We start from the raw sequence: 18,802 nt of genomic DNA, 5'->3' as shown, positions 1-18,802 counted from the left end.
ATTATGACATTAGGAGAAGGGTCAGACACTGATGTGAATTCACCCTGCCATGTAAAATTTTGTCCAGGCCACTAGATCAGTGAGGGCAGCAGTACATGAGATCATATTTATATGATTCTGTACATAGCCTACGCACACAAACACACACACACGCACACACGCACATGCGCACACACACACACACACACACACACACACACACACACACACACACACAGACACACATACACACACACATACACATGCACACGCACGCACACACATACACACACGCACGCACACACATGCAGACACACACACACACACACACACACACACACACACACACTCACGCACACACACGTTGACTGCTGTGAAGTTAGAGCTCCCTATCTATCTAGTTGCACACTCTAGAGAACACACTCATTCATTTCAATGGAGCTCAGGAAGTTTGCACTGCAACTTCCAATGGTTGGAGCCTAAGCCCTTTGACAGAATCTAGCAATGAGCTCACATTTCAAACAAATGTTCATATCTCTGGAACCATAAGGTTTATAAAAGAAGTATAAAATGGGAAACTCTTCAGCACAAACTATTTTATAGTGGTAGTATGTAATAGTATGCTTTAGGTTCTAAGACTGTGGTGGTGGTGCTGTGGTAGTGTTGTTGCCTCACAGTTAGACGTTGCGCGTTCGATTCTCAGTTAGAGTGTCTTCTGTGTAGTGACATGCGTGAATGGGCATTCCTTCGTTGAAGATTTTGCATTAGGCCCAGCAAGCCAGTACATAAAAATCTACTGCCAATCATTAGCGGACCGGAGTTCTGCTGTGGCGACCCCTAACTGGGAAAAGCCGAAAGACACAAACAGTATGCTTTAGGTTCTAGGTCTTAAACCGAATTCTATAAGTCACAGTAAACACAGTTACAATTACATTTGTAATATTTTTTAAACAACTTACAATATCTCTGCAACCACTCATACTGTCAGCGGCATTTTATTCATCTAACTGACAGCTTTCATATGAGACTAAGGTGTTCTGTCTATGTTACTTGGTTATTGAGATATTAAGAAAAATGGAAAAAATTATATAAATTAATATCATAAAAAGACAGTTAATATCTGTTTACCTGAACTACATAAATGGCAAATATTAATGCAATTGAGTTTATCATTGTTTAGGCTTTAAGATGAAATATTTTAAAACCTTGTATGTAGCATGGTTTTGGAATTATTGATGCAGATATGAAAAAGCAATATTTGATGTCTAGAGGTGGCAGTAGGTGTTAACTGCAAATGCAGCTGGAACAGTAACTCGGATGTAATGAGTTTGCATGCACAACTGGCTCCTCCGGTGTGACAGCACTGGGTAGATAGGATTAGTTTCTCACTTTATGTCAGAAAATATACTGAGATTTTGAAGTTTTTGAACAAAGCCATGTTTTTTATATGAATGAGTAAGTGCAGTCTTATGACGACTAATACATAAATACTGCTGACTTGGTTCAGCTATGCTGTCATTAATGTGTATTACACAAGTGAGACTGTATCTGTGCTGTGCACATAAGACACTCTTGTAAAATGTAGAATGGACAATGAATCATTCAAGGATCCTCAGGTTATGATGATGGAAAGTAAACCTTAATGAATGGTACTAAAATTAGGGTAAGTAATGATGAAGTATGTGTGCCAAGGCTCTATGTGACTGTATATAATTACGGTAAGTAATGATGAAGTATGCATGCCAAGGGTCTATGTGGTTGTATATCATTAGGGTAAGTAAGGATGAAGTATGTGTGCCAAGGCTGTACAAAGTTGTATATCATTAGCATAAGCAATAATGAAGTTTGTGTGCCAAGGCTCTATGGGGTTGTATATTATTAGAACTAAGTATATATAAAGTATGTGTGCCAAGCTCTATGTGGTTGTATTCCATTAGGTTAAGGAATAATGAAGTATCTTTGTCAAGGCTTTCTGTGGTTGTATATCATTAGGGTAAGTAAGGATGAAGTATGTGTGCCAAGGCTCTGTGTGGTTGTATATCATTAGGGTAAGTAATGATGAAGTTTGTGTGCAAAGGCTCTATGTGGTTGTATATCATTAGGATATGTAATGATGAAGAATGTGTTCCAAGGCTGTATGTAGTTGTATATCATTAGGGTAAGCAATGTTGAAGTATGTGTGTCAAGGCTCTATGTGGTTGTATGTCATTACGGTAAGAAATGATGAAGTTTGTGTGTGTCATCTCTATGTGGTTGTATATGACTAGGGTAAGGAAGGATGAAGTATGTGTGCTAAGGCTGTATGTAGTTGTATATCATTAGGGTAAGAAATGATGAAATATATGTGTCAAGGCTCTATGTGGTGCTATATCATTAGGGTAAGTAATGATGAAGTTTGTGTGCCAAGGATCTGTGTGGTTGTACATCATTAGGGTAAGTAAGGATTACGCAATTGTGCCAAGGCTCTATGTGGTTGTATAACATTAGGTTAAGTAATGATGAAGTATGTCTGTCAAGGCTCTATGTCGCTGTATATAATTAGGGTAAGTAATGATGAAGTATGTGTGCCAAGGCTTTATGTGGTTGTATATCACTAGGGTCAGTAAGGATTAAGCCTGTGTGCCAAGGCTGTATGTAGTTGTATATCATTAGAATAAGTAATGATAAAGTATGTGTGCCAAGGCTTTATGTGGTTGTATATCATTAGGGTAAGTAATGATGAAGTATGTGTGCCAAGGCTGTATGTAGTTGTATATCATTAGGGTAAACAATGATGAAGTATGTGTGCCAAGGCTCTATATGTTTGCATATCATTAGGGTAAGTAATGATGAAGTATATGTGCCAAGGCTTTATGTGGTTGTATATCATTAGGGTAAGTAAAGATGAAGTATGTGTGCCAAGGATGTATATAGTTGTATATCATTAGGGTAAGCAATGATGAAGTTTGTGTGTCAAGGCTCTATGAGGTTGTATATTATTAGGTTAAGGAATAATGAAGTATGTTTGTCAAGGCTCTATGTGGTTGTATATCATTAGGGTAAGTAATGATGAAGTTTGTGTGCCAAGGCACTATGTGGTTGTTAATCATTAGGGTAAGTAATGATGAAGTGTGTGTGCCAAGGCTCTACGTAGTTGTATATCATTAGGGTAAGTAATGATGATGTTTGTGTGCCAAGGATCTGTGTGGTTGAACATCATTAGGGTAAGTAAGGATTAAGCAATTGTGCCAAGGCTCTATGTGATTGTATATCATTAGGTTAAGTAATGATGAAGTATATCTGTCAAGGCTCTATGTGGTTGTATATCATTAGGGTAAGTAATGATGAAGCATGTGTGCCAAGGCTGTATGTAGTTGTATATCATTATGGTAAGCAATGATGAAGTATGTGTGTCAGGGCTCTATGTGATTGCATATCATTATGGTAAGTAATGATGAAGCATGCATGCCAAGGATCTATGTGGTTGTATACCATTAGGTTAAGTAATGATGAAGTTTGTAGGCCAAGGTTCTATGTGGTTTTATATCGTTAGAGTAAGTAATGAGTTAGAATTTGTGCCAAGGCTCTGTTTGGTTGTATATCATTAGGGTAAGTAATGATGAAGTTTGTTTGCCAAGGCTCTATGTGGTTGTATATCATTAGGGTAAGTAATGATGAAGTATGTCTGCCAGGGCTCTGTGTGGTTTTATATCATTAGGGTAAGTAATGATGAAGTATGCGTGCCAAGGCCCCGTGTGGATGCATATCATTAGGGGAAGTAATGAAGAAGTATGTGTGACAAGGCTCTATGTGGTTGTATATCACTAGGGTCAGTAAGGATTAAGCCTGTGTGCCAAGGCTGTATGTAGTTGTATATCATTAGAATAAGTAATGATAAAGTATGTGTGCAAAGGCTGCATGTAGTTGTGTATCATTAGGGTAAGTAATGATGAAGTATGTGTGGCAAAGCTGTATGTAGTTGTATATCATTAGGGTAAGTAATGATGAAACATGTGTGCCAAGGCTTTGTGTGGCTGTATATCATTAGAGTAAGTAATCATGATGTTAGTGTGCCACGGTTCTATGTGGTTGTATATCATTAAGGCTAAGTAATAATAAAGAATGTGTGCCAAGACTCTATGTGGTTGTATATCATTAGGGTAAGTAAGGATGAAGTATGTGTGACAAGGCTATATGAAGTTGTATATCATTAGGGTAAGTAATGATGGAACATGTGTGCCAAGGCTTTATGTGGTTGTATATCATTAGGGTAAGTAATCATGATGTTAGTGTGCCAAGGTTCCATGTGCTTGTATGTCATTAAGGCTAAGTAATAATGAAGAATGTGTGCCAAGACTCTGTGTGATTGTGTATCATTAGGGTAAGTAAGGATGAAGTATGTGTGACAAGGCTATATGAAGTTGTATATCAGCAGGGTAAGAAATAATGAAGCTTGTGTTTCAAGAATCTATGTGGTTGTATATCATTAGGATTAAGTAATTATGAAGTAAGTTTGTCAAGGCTCTATGGGATTATATATCATTAGGGTAAGTAAGGATGAAGTAAGTGTGCCAAGGCTGTATAAAGGTGTATATCATTAATATAAGCAATAATGAAGTTTATGTGTCAAGGCTCTATGTGGTTGTATATTATTACAACTAAGTAATTATAAAGTATGTGTGTCAAGGATTTATGTGGTTGTATGTCATTAGGGCTAAGAAATGAGGAAGTGCATGTGCCAAGGCTCTGTGTGGTTGTATATCATTAGGGTATGTAATGATGAAGTCTGTGTGCCAAGGCTCTGTGTGGTTGTATATCATTAGGGTAAGTAATGATGAAGTATGTGTGCCAAGGCTCTATATGGTTGTATATCATTAGGGTAAGTAATGATGAAGTATGTGTGCCAAGGCTCTATGTGGTTGTATATCATTAGGGTAAGTAATGATGAAGTATGTGTGCCAAGGCTGTATGTAGTTGTATATCATTAGGGTTAGCAATGATGAAGTATGTGTGTCAAGGCTCTATGTGGTTGTATGTCATTAGGGTAAGTAATGATGAAGTATGTGTGCCAAGGCTGTATGTAGTTGTATATCAGTAGGGTAAGTAATGATAAAGTTTGTGTACCAAGGCTCTGTGTGGTTGTATATCATTAGGGTAAGTAATGATGAAGTATGTGTGCCAAGGCTCTATGTGGTTGTACATCAGTAGGGTAAGTAATGATGAAGTATATGTGCCAAGGCTTTATGTGGCTGTATATCATTAGGATAAGTAAAGATTAAGTATGTGTGCCAAGGATGTATATAGTTGTATTCATTAGGGTAAACAATGATGAAGTATGTGTGCCAAGGCTCTATATGTTTTGTATATCATTAGGGTTAGTAATGATGAAGTATGTGTGCCAAGGCTCTATGTGATTGTATATCATTATGGTAAGAAATGATGAAGCATACATGCCAAGGATCTATGTGGTTGTATATCATTAGAGTAAGTAATGATGAGGTTTGTGGGCCAAGGCTCTATGTGGTTTTATATCATTAGAGTAAGTAATGATTAAGCATGTGTGCTAAGGCTCTGTGTGGTTGTATATCATTAGGGCAAGTAATGATATAGTATGCAAGCCAATGCTCTATGTGGTTGTATATCATTAGGGCAAGTAATGATGAAGTATGTGTGCCATAGGCCTATGTGGTTATATATCATTCGGGTGAGTAATGATGAAGCTTCTGTGCAAAGGCTCTATGTGGCTGGTTATCATTAGGGTAAGTAATGATGAAGTATGTGTGCCAAGGCTGTATGTGATTGTACATCATTAGGGTAAGTAATGATGAAGTATGTGTGCCAAGGCTGTATGCAGTTGTATATCAAAGGGATAAGCGATGATGAAGTATGTGTGCCAAGGCTCTGTGTTGTTGTTTATTATTAGGGTAAGTAATGATGAAGTATGTTTGCCAAGGCTCTGTGTGGTTGTATATCATTGGAGCAAGTAATGATGAAGTTTGTTTGCCAAGGCTGTATGTAGTTGTATATTATTAGGGTAAGTAATGATGAGGTATGTCTGCCAGGGCTCTGTGTGGTCGTATATCATTAGGTGAAGAAATGATGAAGTATGTGTGCCAAGGCTCTACGTGGTTATTATCATTAGGTAAGTAAGGAGTAAGTATGTGTGGCAAGGCTCTATGCAGTTGTATATCATTATAATAAGTATTGATAAAGTATGTGTGCAAAGGCTGCATGTAGTTGTGTATCATTAGGGTAAGTAATGATGAAGTATGTGTGCCAAGGCTCTATATGTTTGCATATCATTCGGGTATGTAATGATGAAGTATATGTGCCAAGGCTTTATGTGGCTGTATATCATTAGGGTAGGTAAAGATGAAGTATGTGTGCCAAGGATGTATATAGTTGTATATCATTAGGGTAAGCATTGATGAAGTATGTGTGCCAAGGCTCTATATGTTTTGTATATCATTAGGGTAAGTAATGATGAAGTTTGTGTGCAAAGGCTCTGTGTGGTTGTATATCATTAGAGGAAGTAATGATGAAGTATGTGCCAAGGTTCTATGTGGTTGTGTGTCATTAGGGTAAGTAATGATGACGTATGTGGGTCAAGTCTCTATGTGGTTGTATATAACTAGGGTAAGGAAGGATGAAGTATGTGTGCCAAGGCTGTATGAAGTTGTATATCATTAGGGTAAGCAATACCAAAGTATGTGTGTCAAGGCTATATGTCATTGTATATCATTAGGAAAAAGTAATGATGAAGCATGTGTCAAGGCTGTATGTGGTTGTATATCATTAGGGTAAGCAATGGTGAAGTATGTGTGTCAAGGCTCTATGTGGTTGTGTATCATTAAGGCTAAGTAATGAAGAAGTATGTGTGCCAAGTCTCTATGTGGTTGTATATCATTAGGGTAAGTAATGATGGAGTTTGTGGGCCAAGGCTCTATGTGGTTTTATATCATTAGAGTAAGTAATGATGAAGTATGTGTGCCATGGTCCTATGTGGTTGTATATCATTAGGGTGAGTAATGATGAACTTCTGTGCAAAGGCTCTATGTGGTTTTATATCATTAGGGTAAGTAATGCAGAAGTATGTGTGCCACGGCTCTGTGTGGCTGTATATCATTAAAGTAAGTAATGTTGAAGTATGTGTGCCAAGGCTGTATGTGGATGTATATCATTAGGGTAAGTAATGATGACATATGTGTGCCAAGGCTCTATGTCGTTGTATATCATAAGGATAAGCAATGATGAAGTATGTGTGCCATGGCCCTGTGTGGATGCATATCATTAGGGGAAGTAATGATGAAGTATGTGTACCAAAGCTCTACGTGGTTGAATATCAGGGCTAAGGTTCATAGGTTCATAGGTTCATACTAGGCTATCTGCCCTATGGCATTTATAAGCCTAGCCAGAGTGTGTTTGGCTTTCGCCACCCATTTTAAATGAATTTTGCAATGCCCTTTTTCGAGGTTAGTATACTGTGCCTCTGTCTAACAGTGACACAGAAGTGATACCCAGGGTAAACCTACTATCTCCCATCCACTCATCAAGATTCCTCTTGAAGAGAGTCAATGAGGGACTCTGCCTAACCTGGACTGGGATTTTATTCCAGAATGAAGGGAGCCTCTGGGTTATGAATCTGTCCCTCCAGCATGTCCTATTTATTTCAGTGCTGAGGTTCAAGTCTCTTGAGCGCATAGCTCGATGGGATTTGGATTTTCTGAGGTGCAGCATGTCCATTAATTCCGGGTTGGACATGGCTTTATACGTCAGGCACAGATCGCCTCTGAGCAGGCGGTATGCCACTGAGTAGAGCTGGAGTTTCTTTAACTGGGCAGCATATGGCATCTGTTTGAGACCTTTGATCCTCTTGTTGAGGTACTTTTGGGGTCTTTCCAGTTGCTGCAGGTGTCTGGTAAGGTACATCCCAAAAGGGGTATTGTACTCAATTATGGGCCTGATGAGGGATGAATAAAGAGGCACGATGACCTCCCCTTATCTAGATGTGAATCCCTTCATGATTAGGTGGGCTATATAAAATGTTTTTCTAACCACTTTGGCCACGTGGTTGTCAAATGAGAGATTGCTATCAACTTGGGTCCCCAGGTCCCTAATTACTTCTTCCATACTTAATGGATTACCACCTATGTGGTAATTTGTGGGCACTTTGTTTTTGCCAAAGGGGATGGCTATACACTTTTTGGCGTTTAGCTTGAGGCCATGGCTCTGGCACCAGTTGTCTGTTTCTATGAGGCCCTTTTGTAGGAAGCTTGTGTCAGCTAGAGAGTCGATTGTGGTGCCCAGTTTGCAGTCCTCTGCGAACTTGGTCAGCCACAGTCCTTCCCTGTTAGCCTGTACCTCCGAGAATTATATACCGAACAAGAGAGGTCCCAGGACTGAGCCTTGTGGGATGCCACTTGTAACTGGTTTGGAGTCTGACATGGCTCCAGCAATTTTAACCATGTGGGTTCTGTCCTTGAGCCAGTTTGCAACCCATCCAGTGACATAGGGGTTTATATTTAAGCTGGTGAGCTTATCTATAATGCCCGAGTGGGGTATTGTATTGAAGGCTTTTGCAAGGTCCAGGTAGGCTGTGGACCACCTTCCCTCGTCAATGGCCTTGGTGACTGTTTCAAAGAAATCAACCAGGTTTAAGAGGCAGGATCTGCCCTTAACAAAGCTGAACTGGGTAGGATCCAGTGTCTGTAGGTCCCCAATATCTTTATTTATGAGGTCCATGATGATCCTTTCCATAGCTTTGCAGACCAAGCTAGTCAAGCTTATGGGGCGATAGTTTCCAGGATCCGTTGAGGCACCACCTTTGTGGAGAGGAACCACTGTTGCTGTATGCCACTCTTTGGGTACATATCCTGTAGTAAGGCTGAGACTGAACAGTAGTTTTATGTTTGTGTTTAGTTCTTCTTGGAGTTTGTGTAGGACGCAGCCCGGGACACCGTCTGGTCCCATTGATGCTGTGTTTTTTGCTTTGGAGAGGGCGGCTCTTACCTGAACATCTGAGATGTCAGGGGGGCAGCACTCTGCTGGGATAGATATTTGCCCTTTTGGTGGGGAAGGGGGGGGTTTCCACTGAACCTGTCAGCTAGGATGTTGGCAATGTCTGTGGGTTCAGTGTATTTTTTGTCATTTTGGACTAATTCTGAGCATATATGGGAATTCCCACCCAGGTTCCTAACATAACTAAAGAAAGCCTTGTGATTATCCTTAGTGTCCTGTGCAATTTTTCTCTCGAAGCTGGCCTTAGACGATTTTATGAGTGCCCGTAGTTTTTTGCTAATACTGATCAGAGATGCCTTCCCTTTTTGGGATTTTGCTCTATCATGTAGTAGCTTCCTCCTTCTATTGTATAGTTTGTTTATGGCTGGGGTCCACCAGACAGGGCGCCTTACTTTGGAGGATTGGGTCTTGGTTTTATTTGGGATTGTATGATCCATGCATTCCTGAAGGTGTTGATAGAATGTGTTTATAAAGGATTCTGCGGTCTGGACCGTATTTTCCACATGCCCGTGGCTTTGAAGGATTCCACCTCGGTTTTGAGGAGTGTGAAATTTGCTTTAGAGAAGTTTTTCACTGTAGTTTTCTGGGCAGGGGCTGGGGTCGGGATGTGAATATCTAGTGAGATTAGTTTATGGTCTGATCTTACCAGTGAGGGATACACTTCTGGTCTGGAGCATAGAGTCCCCATGTTGGTGATGATCAGGTCCAGTATGTTTTCCCCTCTTGTGGGAGTGGTAACAAGTTGTTCCATAGCATTTTAGTTTATAAATTCTAGGAACCTTTGGGCTAGGGTGTTGGAGCTAGAGTAATGCTCCCAGTCTATGTTAGGGTAGTTGAAGTCACCCAAATAATGGTGTTTGGAGAGACCTTCATATTTTCCAGTGTTCTCAGGAAGGCCGAGTGGGGTTCCTGGGTTTCGGAGGGTCATCTGTAGCAGGCTATAAACTGGAAGGCAGTTTTACCCACTGTTAGTTGCACATGGATAGTCTCTGATGCTTTGTGCTGTGCCACCAACCTGGAGGTGTGGGTATCTTTGATGAATATTGATACTCCCCCTCCTTTTGTGGTTTGGTCCAAGTTTTGGGGCCGAAAAACATGGTATGAGGTATAACCTGGTAGTGCTGGGGTGCTCTCGGGAGCCTTGAACCAGGTTTCTGTTACTGCACAGATATTGATGTTCTCCATGCTAAGGAGAGTTTCAAGTGCGTGCATCTTGAGGTTTAGACTTCTGGCGTTGAGTAGCATTACTCTTAGTTTCTTATCCCTTGTGATACCTATGGAGGTGGGTTTGTCTTTTGAGCCTTACCTAAAAAAGGCACTATGGGGTGGCAAGAGCCTTTGCCAATATCAAAGCCCAGGGGTGACAGGTGCAAGCCGTCCCTAGCGAAGCATCGTGGCTTGTCGAGCATGTCATACCAGGCAGACAGGCATTGGATCCCCTTTGAATGACACCAATACTTAATCCAATTGTTGAAATTGATCATCTTGTCTTCATATTGTGGCATAATTCTTGGTGAGGGTAAGATGCTACTCAAGGTCAGGGTCATACCAGCCTGGGCTACATGCTCAGAGAGCTCCACTATGTCTCTTTTCATGTAGTCCAAGGAGGTACGTCTCAGGTCATTCACACCAGCATGGACAATGACTGAGTCATATTTGCACTTGCCTTGGAGTGACCTGAGTGCTTGTGTTATGTGGCGGATCCTAGCTCCCGACAGGCAGCTCACTGTGACCTTCTCCTTGTTCAGCCGCGTGAGCGGGATGTCAGTGTGCCTGACGATAGAGTCACCTATTATAAGTGTATCAGGTGTGTTGTTTAGCCTTAAGGGCTGTGACTGTTCGGCACACTGGCTTTGTGAGCTATGGGTTGCACGTGTTTTGTTTTGGGGTAGCAGTTGCTTGGGTGTCTGCTTTGGAGGTCTCTGCTGCTTAGGCAGATTTTTATTTAGAGCCTCCGAGTATGTTTTTGTGTGTTTATGTGTTTGGTTTGCTATCGTGGTAGGTCTATGTGAGACTGGAATTGTAGTAAGTGTGGTGTCCTTCTCCTCCTGACTGGTTATGCCAGTACTGAGTTGAGAGAGCTTAGCCTCCAGTTTGGCTATATGGTTGCATCTCTCACATGTGTTGGAATTTGTTGGGAGAAGAAGAGGGTTGTCTGTGTACATGAGGCAGTTGTAACATTTCCTCAAGATTCCCAGATTCACCAGCTGGACCGGAGAGGAGATTGACAACTGACCTTTGGACATGCTAGAATAGTACTGGGAATTCCTTTATAATTGAAAAAAGGGCCAATGGGGAACAAAGTACTCAAGGGGAGTTTGTGAGGGTGTAGGGCTTTTAATTTTTTAGTGCTGACTTACATAATTGCTTTAGTGAGCAAGTGCCAGGCTTTAGAGTCGGAATAGGGTGTTTATTATGAGAACTAGATCAGTTCTAAGGGAAAAAGTGAAGGGCAGACTTTGTGGAGCCGAGAATGGTTTAAACCCAATTAAGCGGTGCTGCCCGATGCTGGGCTATGAGCAAAAACGTGCAAAGCCACGCTAAAGCGGGTTTTATACAGGGGGACTTGAAAGAGCTAGAAATTGGCCCAAAATGGCCAATAGACTACCAGATTCTTGTGCTGGGAACACTCCTCCAGGGATAGATAGGCTGCTCCAAGCTCTCCACTGCCACTGGTGAACAAAGAAGCCCCCCTTTATCCAAGAAAGGAAATGGGCAACACAGGAACTTTCCAAAAGTCCAGAATGCAGCAAAGCCTGTATTTGGACTACTCTAGATCAGGAAAAACGGGAAACAAGGATATATATATTTTTTTGCAACAAACAGACTACCAGATTCTTGTGCTGGGAACACTCCTCCAGGGATAGATAGGCTGCTCCAAGCTCCCCACTGCCACTGGTGAACAAAGAAGCCTCCCTTTATCCAAGAAAGGAAATGGGCAACACAGGAACTACCAGATTCTTGTGCTGGGAAAACTCCTCCCGGGATAGATAGGCTGCTCCAAGCTCCCCACTACCACTGGTGAACAAAGAAGTCTCCCTTTATCCAAGAAAGAAAATGGGCAACACAGGAACTTTCCAAAAGTCCAGAATACAGCAAAGCCTGTATTTGGACTACTCTAGGTCAGGAAAGATGGGAAACAAGGATAATTTTTTTGTTTATTTTTTTTTCTTTTTTGCAACAAACAGCAGGAAAGTGCAATAAATATGTAACACAGGCTAGCGCACTTGAGTGTGTAGCCTCAACAAGTAAATGCAACAAACAGGGCAAACTTTAAAAGTGCAGGTGCAAAAACAACTTTAAACAGTTTAAAACAGTTCAAGAAGCAGAAATACTTGCAGTTTAGCTAGATCGGACAGTCGCCCAGGTAGTAGCAGGAAAAAAACACATATCAGGTTAGCAGTCACTCTTTTAGCCTCTCTGCTGCTGGCACCACTCTGCAGGACCACGAGGAGCTTGGCTGAGTAGTAACAAGTGCACAAACTGCACCAAAGTGGGTTTTATACAGGGGGACTTGAAAGAGCTAGAAACTGGCCCAAAACGGCCAATAGACTACCAGATTCTTGTGCTGGGAACACTCCTCCAGGGATAGATAGGCTGCCCTAAGCTCCCCACTGCCACTGGTGAACAAAGAAGCCTCCCTTTATCCAAGAAAGAAAATGGGCAACACAGGAACTTTCCAAAAGTCCAGAATACAGCAATGCCTGTGTTTGGACTACTCTAGGTCAGGAAAGATAGGAAACAAAGATAATTTTTTTTTTCTTTTTTGCAACAAACAGCAGAAAAATGCAATAAATATGTAACACAGGCTGGCGCACTTGAGTGTGTAGCCTCAACAGGTAAATGCAACAAACAGGACAAACTTTAAATTACAAGCGCAAAAGCGCGCTAAAGCTGGCTTTAAAGCAGGGGGTTAGAAAAGAGATAGGAAATGGCCCAAAACGGCCAACAAGCTACAGGTCACTGGGCTGGAACCACTCCTCAAGGGACAGATAGGCTGCTCAGCGCTCCCCACTCTCACTGGTGAACAAAGAAGCTTCCTCCTATCCAAATAAAGATATGGGCAACACAGGAACTATGACACAGCCCAGAGATTAGCAATACCTGAAGACTGGACTATTCTAGTTCAGTAAAGGTGGGAAACAAGGATTTTTTTTTTTACAAAGTAGCATAAATTAGGTACAGAAACACAGTAAATGCTTTAATTTGGCTAGTGCACTTGAGTGTGTAGCCTACCAGTTAAACTAAGCAAAAACAAACTTTAAAAGTGCAAAAAACTCAGAAATACAGGCAGGAATGCAAGTAATAATGAAGTATGTGTGTCAAGGCTCTATGTGGTTATTATCATTAGGGTAAATAAGGAGTAAGTATGTGTACCAAGGCTTTATGTAGTTGTGTATCATTAGAGTAAGTAATGATAAAGTATGTGTACAAAGGCTGCATGTAGTTGTGTATCATTAGGGTAAGCAAAGATGAAGTATGTGTGGCAAAGCTGTGTAAAGTTGTATATCATTAGCATTAGCAATGATGAAGTTCGTGTGTCAAGGCTCTATGTGGTTGCATATTATTAGGACTAAGTAATTATAAAGTATGTGTGTCAAGGATATATTTGGTTGTATATCATTAGGACTAAGCAATGAGGATGTACTTTTGCAAAGGCTCTATTTGGTTGTATTCCATTAGGTTATGGAATAATGAAGTATGTTTGTTAAGGCATTCTGTGGTTGTATATCATTAGGGTAAGTAATGATGAAGTATGTGTGCCAAGGCTGTATTTAGTTGTATATCATTAGAGTAAGTAATGATAAAGTATGTGTGCAAAGGCTGCATGTAGTTGTGTATCATTAAGGTAAGTAAAGATGAAGTATGTGTGGCAAAGCTGTATGTAGATGTATATCAATAGGGTAAGCAATGATAAAGTTTGTGTTTCAAGGCTCTATGTGTTTGTATATTATTAAGATTAAGTAATTATGAAGTAAGTTTGTCAAGGCTTTATGGGGTTATATATCATTAGGATAAGTAAGGATGAAGTATGTGTGCAAATGCTCTATGTGGTTGTATATCATTAGGGTAAGTAATGATGGAGTATGTGTGCCAAGGCTGTATAAAGTTGTATATCATTAGCATAAGAAAGGATGAAGTTTGTGTGTCAAGGCTCTGTGTGGTCTTATATCATTAGGGTAACTAAGGATGTAGCAATTGTGCCAAGGCTCTGTGTGGTTGTATATCATTAGGGTAAGTAATGATGACGTATGTGTGCCAAGGCTCTATGTGGTTGTATATCATTAGGGTAAGTGATGATGAAGTATGTGTGCCAAGGCTGTATGCAATTGTATATCATTAGGGTAAGCAATGATGAAGTATGTGTGTCAGGGCTCTATGTGATTGTATATCATTAGAGCTAAGTAATGATAGTATGTGTGCCAATGATGTATATAGTTGTATATCATTAGGGTAAGCAATGATGAAGTAGGGCTAAGTAATGCTGATGTATGTATTCCAAGGCTCTATGTGGTTTTATATCTTCTGGTAAGTAATGGTGAAGTATGTGTGCCAAGGCTCTGTGTGATTGTATCATTTGGGTAAGTAATGATGAAGTTTGTGTGCCAAGGTCTTATGTGGTTGTATATCATTTCAGTAAGTAATGATAAAGTATGTGTGCCAAGGCTCTATGTGGTTGTATATCAGTAGGGCTAAGTAATGAAGTATGTGTATCAAGGCTCCACGTGGTTGTATATCATTAGGGTAAGTAATGATGAAGCATGTGTCCAAGGCTCTGTGTTTCTGCATATCATTAGGGTAAGTAATAATGAAGCATGTGTTCCAAGGCTATGTGTGATTGTATATCATTAGTGTAAGTAATGATGAAGTATGTGTGCCAAGGCTCTCTGGGTTGTATATCATTATGGTAATGAATGATGAAATATGTGCCAAGTGTCGATGTGGTTGTATTTCATCAGGGTAAGTAATGATAAATATGTGTGTCAAGGCTCTGTGTGGTTGTATATCATTAGGGTAAGTAATGATGATTTTTTTTGCCAAGGCTCTATGTGGTTGTATATCATTACGGTAAGTAATGATGAATTCTATGAGCCAAGGCTCTGTGAGGTAATATATCTTTAGAATAAGTAATGATTAAGCATGTGTGCCAAGGCTCTATGCGGTTGTATGTCATTAGGGTAAGTAATGGTGAAGTATGTGTGCCAAGGCTCTGAGTGGTTGTATATCATTAGATAAGTAATGATGAAGCGTGTGTGTCAAGGCTCTGTGTGCTTGTATATTAGTAGGACTCTGTAACAATGAAGTATGTGTTCCAAGGCTTTATGTGGTTGTATGTCATTAGGGTAAGTAATGATAAAGTATGTGTGCCAATGCTGTATGTTGTTGTATATCATTAGGGAAAGTAATGATGAAGTATTTTTTCTGGGGCTCTATGTGTTTGTATATTATTACATCTAAGTAATGATGAGATATGTGTGCCAAGGCTCTATGTGTTTGTATATCATTAGGGTAATTAATAATGAAGTATGTGTACCAAGGCTCTATTTTGTTTGTATCATTAGGGAAAGTAATGATGAGGGATGTGTGTCACAGCTCTATGTGGTTGTATATCATTAGGGTAAGTAATGATGAAGTATGTGTGCCAAGGCTCTGTGTGGTTGTATGTCATTAGGGTAAGTAATGAAGTATGTGTGCCAAGGCTGAATGTAGTTGTATATCATTAGGGTAAACATTGATGAAGTATGGGTGCCAAGCCTCTGTGGCGTTGTATATCATTAAGGTAAGTAATGATGAAGTTTTTGTGCCATGACTCTATGTGTTTGTATATCATTAGGGTAAGTAATGATAAAGTATGTGTGCCAAGGCTGTATGTAGTTGTATAACATTAGGTTAAGTAATTATGAAGTTTGTATCCAAAGGCTTTATGTGGCTGTATATAATTAGGGTAAGTAATGATGAAACATGTGCAAGGCTCTATCTGGCTGTATGTTGTTAGGATAAGTAATGATGAAGCTTGTGTACTAAGGCTTTGTGTGGTTTTATATCACTAGTGTAAGTAATGATGAAGTTTCTGTGTCAAGGCTCTATGTGGTTGTATATCATTAGGGTAGGTAAGGATGAAGTATATGTGTCAAGGCTCTATGTGGTTGTATATCATTAGGGTAAGTAAGGATGAAGTATGTGTGCCAAGGCGCTATGTGGTTGTATATCAATAGGGTAAGTAATTATGAAGTTTGTGTGCCAAGGCTTTATGAGGTTGTATATAATTAGGGTAAGTAATGATGAAACATGTGTGCAAGGCACTGTGTGGTTGTATGTTGTTAGGTTAAGTAATGATGAAGTACTTGTGCCATGGCTCTATATGGTTGTATATCATTAGGATAAGTAATGAAGACGTATGTTGGGCAAGGATCTACATAGCTGTATATCGTTAGGTTAAGTAATGATGAAATATGTGTGTCAAGGCTCTAAGTGGTTGTATATCATTAGGGTAAGTACAGATGTACCAAACAATACGAAAAGCACAAAACAGGTAAACTGATAACACATACACCAAAACAGCGTAATCCAAATTTCCAAGATTTTTTTTCCTTCTTCTTTAAGGACCTGGTACCTACCTCGTTAAGCCTTCTTCAATGAACAATCAATATAGCACAATGGCAGTATTTATATAAGCATTAATTGAATCAATCAATCAATTAGTTATATAATTAATTCCAAAAAAGAGGAAAAACTAGTGTAATATATTTGGGGGTGATAGATCATGATAAATTTAAATAAATATTCATATGAATTATATACCTAAATATACTAGTTATATTATTACAATAATCTATCACAAATATTGTCACCTCTACAACAAAAGGAAACACCCAAAATGCTGAATTTTAAACTATCTGATTTTAAGTACAGATGTAGTATGTGTGCCAAGGCTCTATGGGCTGTATATCATTAGGTCTATTTAGTGATGAAATATGTGCTCAGGCTCTATGTGATATCATTATGGTAAGTAATGATGAAGTAAGTGTGTCAAGGCTCTGTGTAGTTGTATATCATTAGGGTAAGGAATGATGAAGTATGTGTTCCAAGGCTTTTTGTGGTTGTATATCATTAGGGTAAGTAATGATGAAACATCATTACATCAAACATCATATATGAATATATAGGGAGTCTACCATGTACTGTGCTACACTGTTACATGTCCCCTTTGAATATATAGGGAGTCTACCATGTAACATGATACACTTTTACATGTCCCCATTGAATACTATAGGTAGTCTACCATGTACCATGATACACTGTTACATATCCACATTGAATATATAGGGAATCTACCATGCAAAATGATACACTGTTACATGTCCCCATTGAATACTATAGGGAGTCTACCATGTACCATGATGCACTGTTAGATATCCCCACTGAATACTATAGGGAGTCTACCATGTACCATGATACACTGTCACATCTCCCCTTTGAATACTACAGGGAGTCTACCATGTACCAAGTTACACTGTCACATATCCCATTTGAAAACTATAGGGAGTGTAACATGTATCATGATACACTGTCAGATATCGCCATTGAATACTATAGGGAGTCTACCATGTACCATGATACACTGTTACATATCCACATTGAATACTATAGGGAGTCTACCATGTGCCATGATACACTGTTGCATATCCACATTGAATATTAAAGGGAGTCTACCATGTACCATGGTACACTGTTACATATTCCCATTGAAGACTATAGGGAGTTTACCATTTACCATGATACACAGTCACATATCCCCATTGAATACTATAGGGAGTCTACCATGTACCATGATACACTGTCACATATCCCTTTTGAATACTATAGGGAGTTTACAATGTAGCATGACACACTGTTACATATCCCCATTGAATACTATAGGGAGTCTACCATGTGTCATGATAAACTGTTACATATCCCTGTTGAATACTATAGGGAGTCTACCATGTACCATGACACACTGTTACATATCCCCATTGAATACTATAGGGAGTCTACCATGTACCATGACAAACTGCTACATATCCCCATTGAATACTAAAGGGAGTATAGAATGTACCATGATACACTGTTACATATCCCCATTGACTACTATAGGGAGTCTACCATGTACCATGATACACTGTTACATATCCCCATTGAATACTATTGAGAGCCTACAATGTACCATGATGCACTGTTACATAACCCGATTGAATACTGTAGGGAGTCTACCATGTACCATGTTGCACTGTTACATATCCCCATTGAATACTATAGGGAGCCTACCATGTACCATGAAACACTGTTACATATCCCATTTAAATACTATAGGGAGTCTACCATGTACCATGATACACTGTTACTAAAGAACTGGTTGGTTCGTGGGTATACAATACAGCCTTTATTGTACCGGAGCAGCGTTGTAGAAGTAGTCTACCATGTACCATGATACACTTTTACATGGTACATGTACCATGATACACTGTTACATATCCCCTTTGAATACTATAGGGAGTCTACCATGTACCATAATACACTGTCACATATCCCAATTGAATACTATAGGGAGTCTGCCATGTACCATGATACAGTTTTACATGGTACATATACCATGATACACTGTTACATATCCCCTGTGAATCCTGCAGGGAGCCTACCATGTACCATGATACACTGTGACGTATCCCCTGTGAATACTATAGGGAGTCTACCATGTAATATGATACACTGTTACATGCCCCCATTACATACTATAGGGAGTCTACTATGTACCATGATACACTGTTACATATCCCCATTGAAT

This window comes from Protopterus annectens, chromosome 8.part0 (assembly GCF_019279795.1).
Source record: "Protopterus annectens isolate FY-2018-M chromosome 8.part0, PAN1.0, whole genome shotgun sequence".
NCBI classification, from domain to species: domain Eukaryota; kingdom Metazoa; phylum Chordata; order Ceratodontiformes; family Protopteridae; genus Protopterus; species Protopterus annectens.
Note: the sequence above shows the minus strand (reverse complement) of the source record.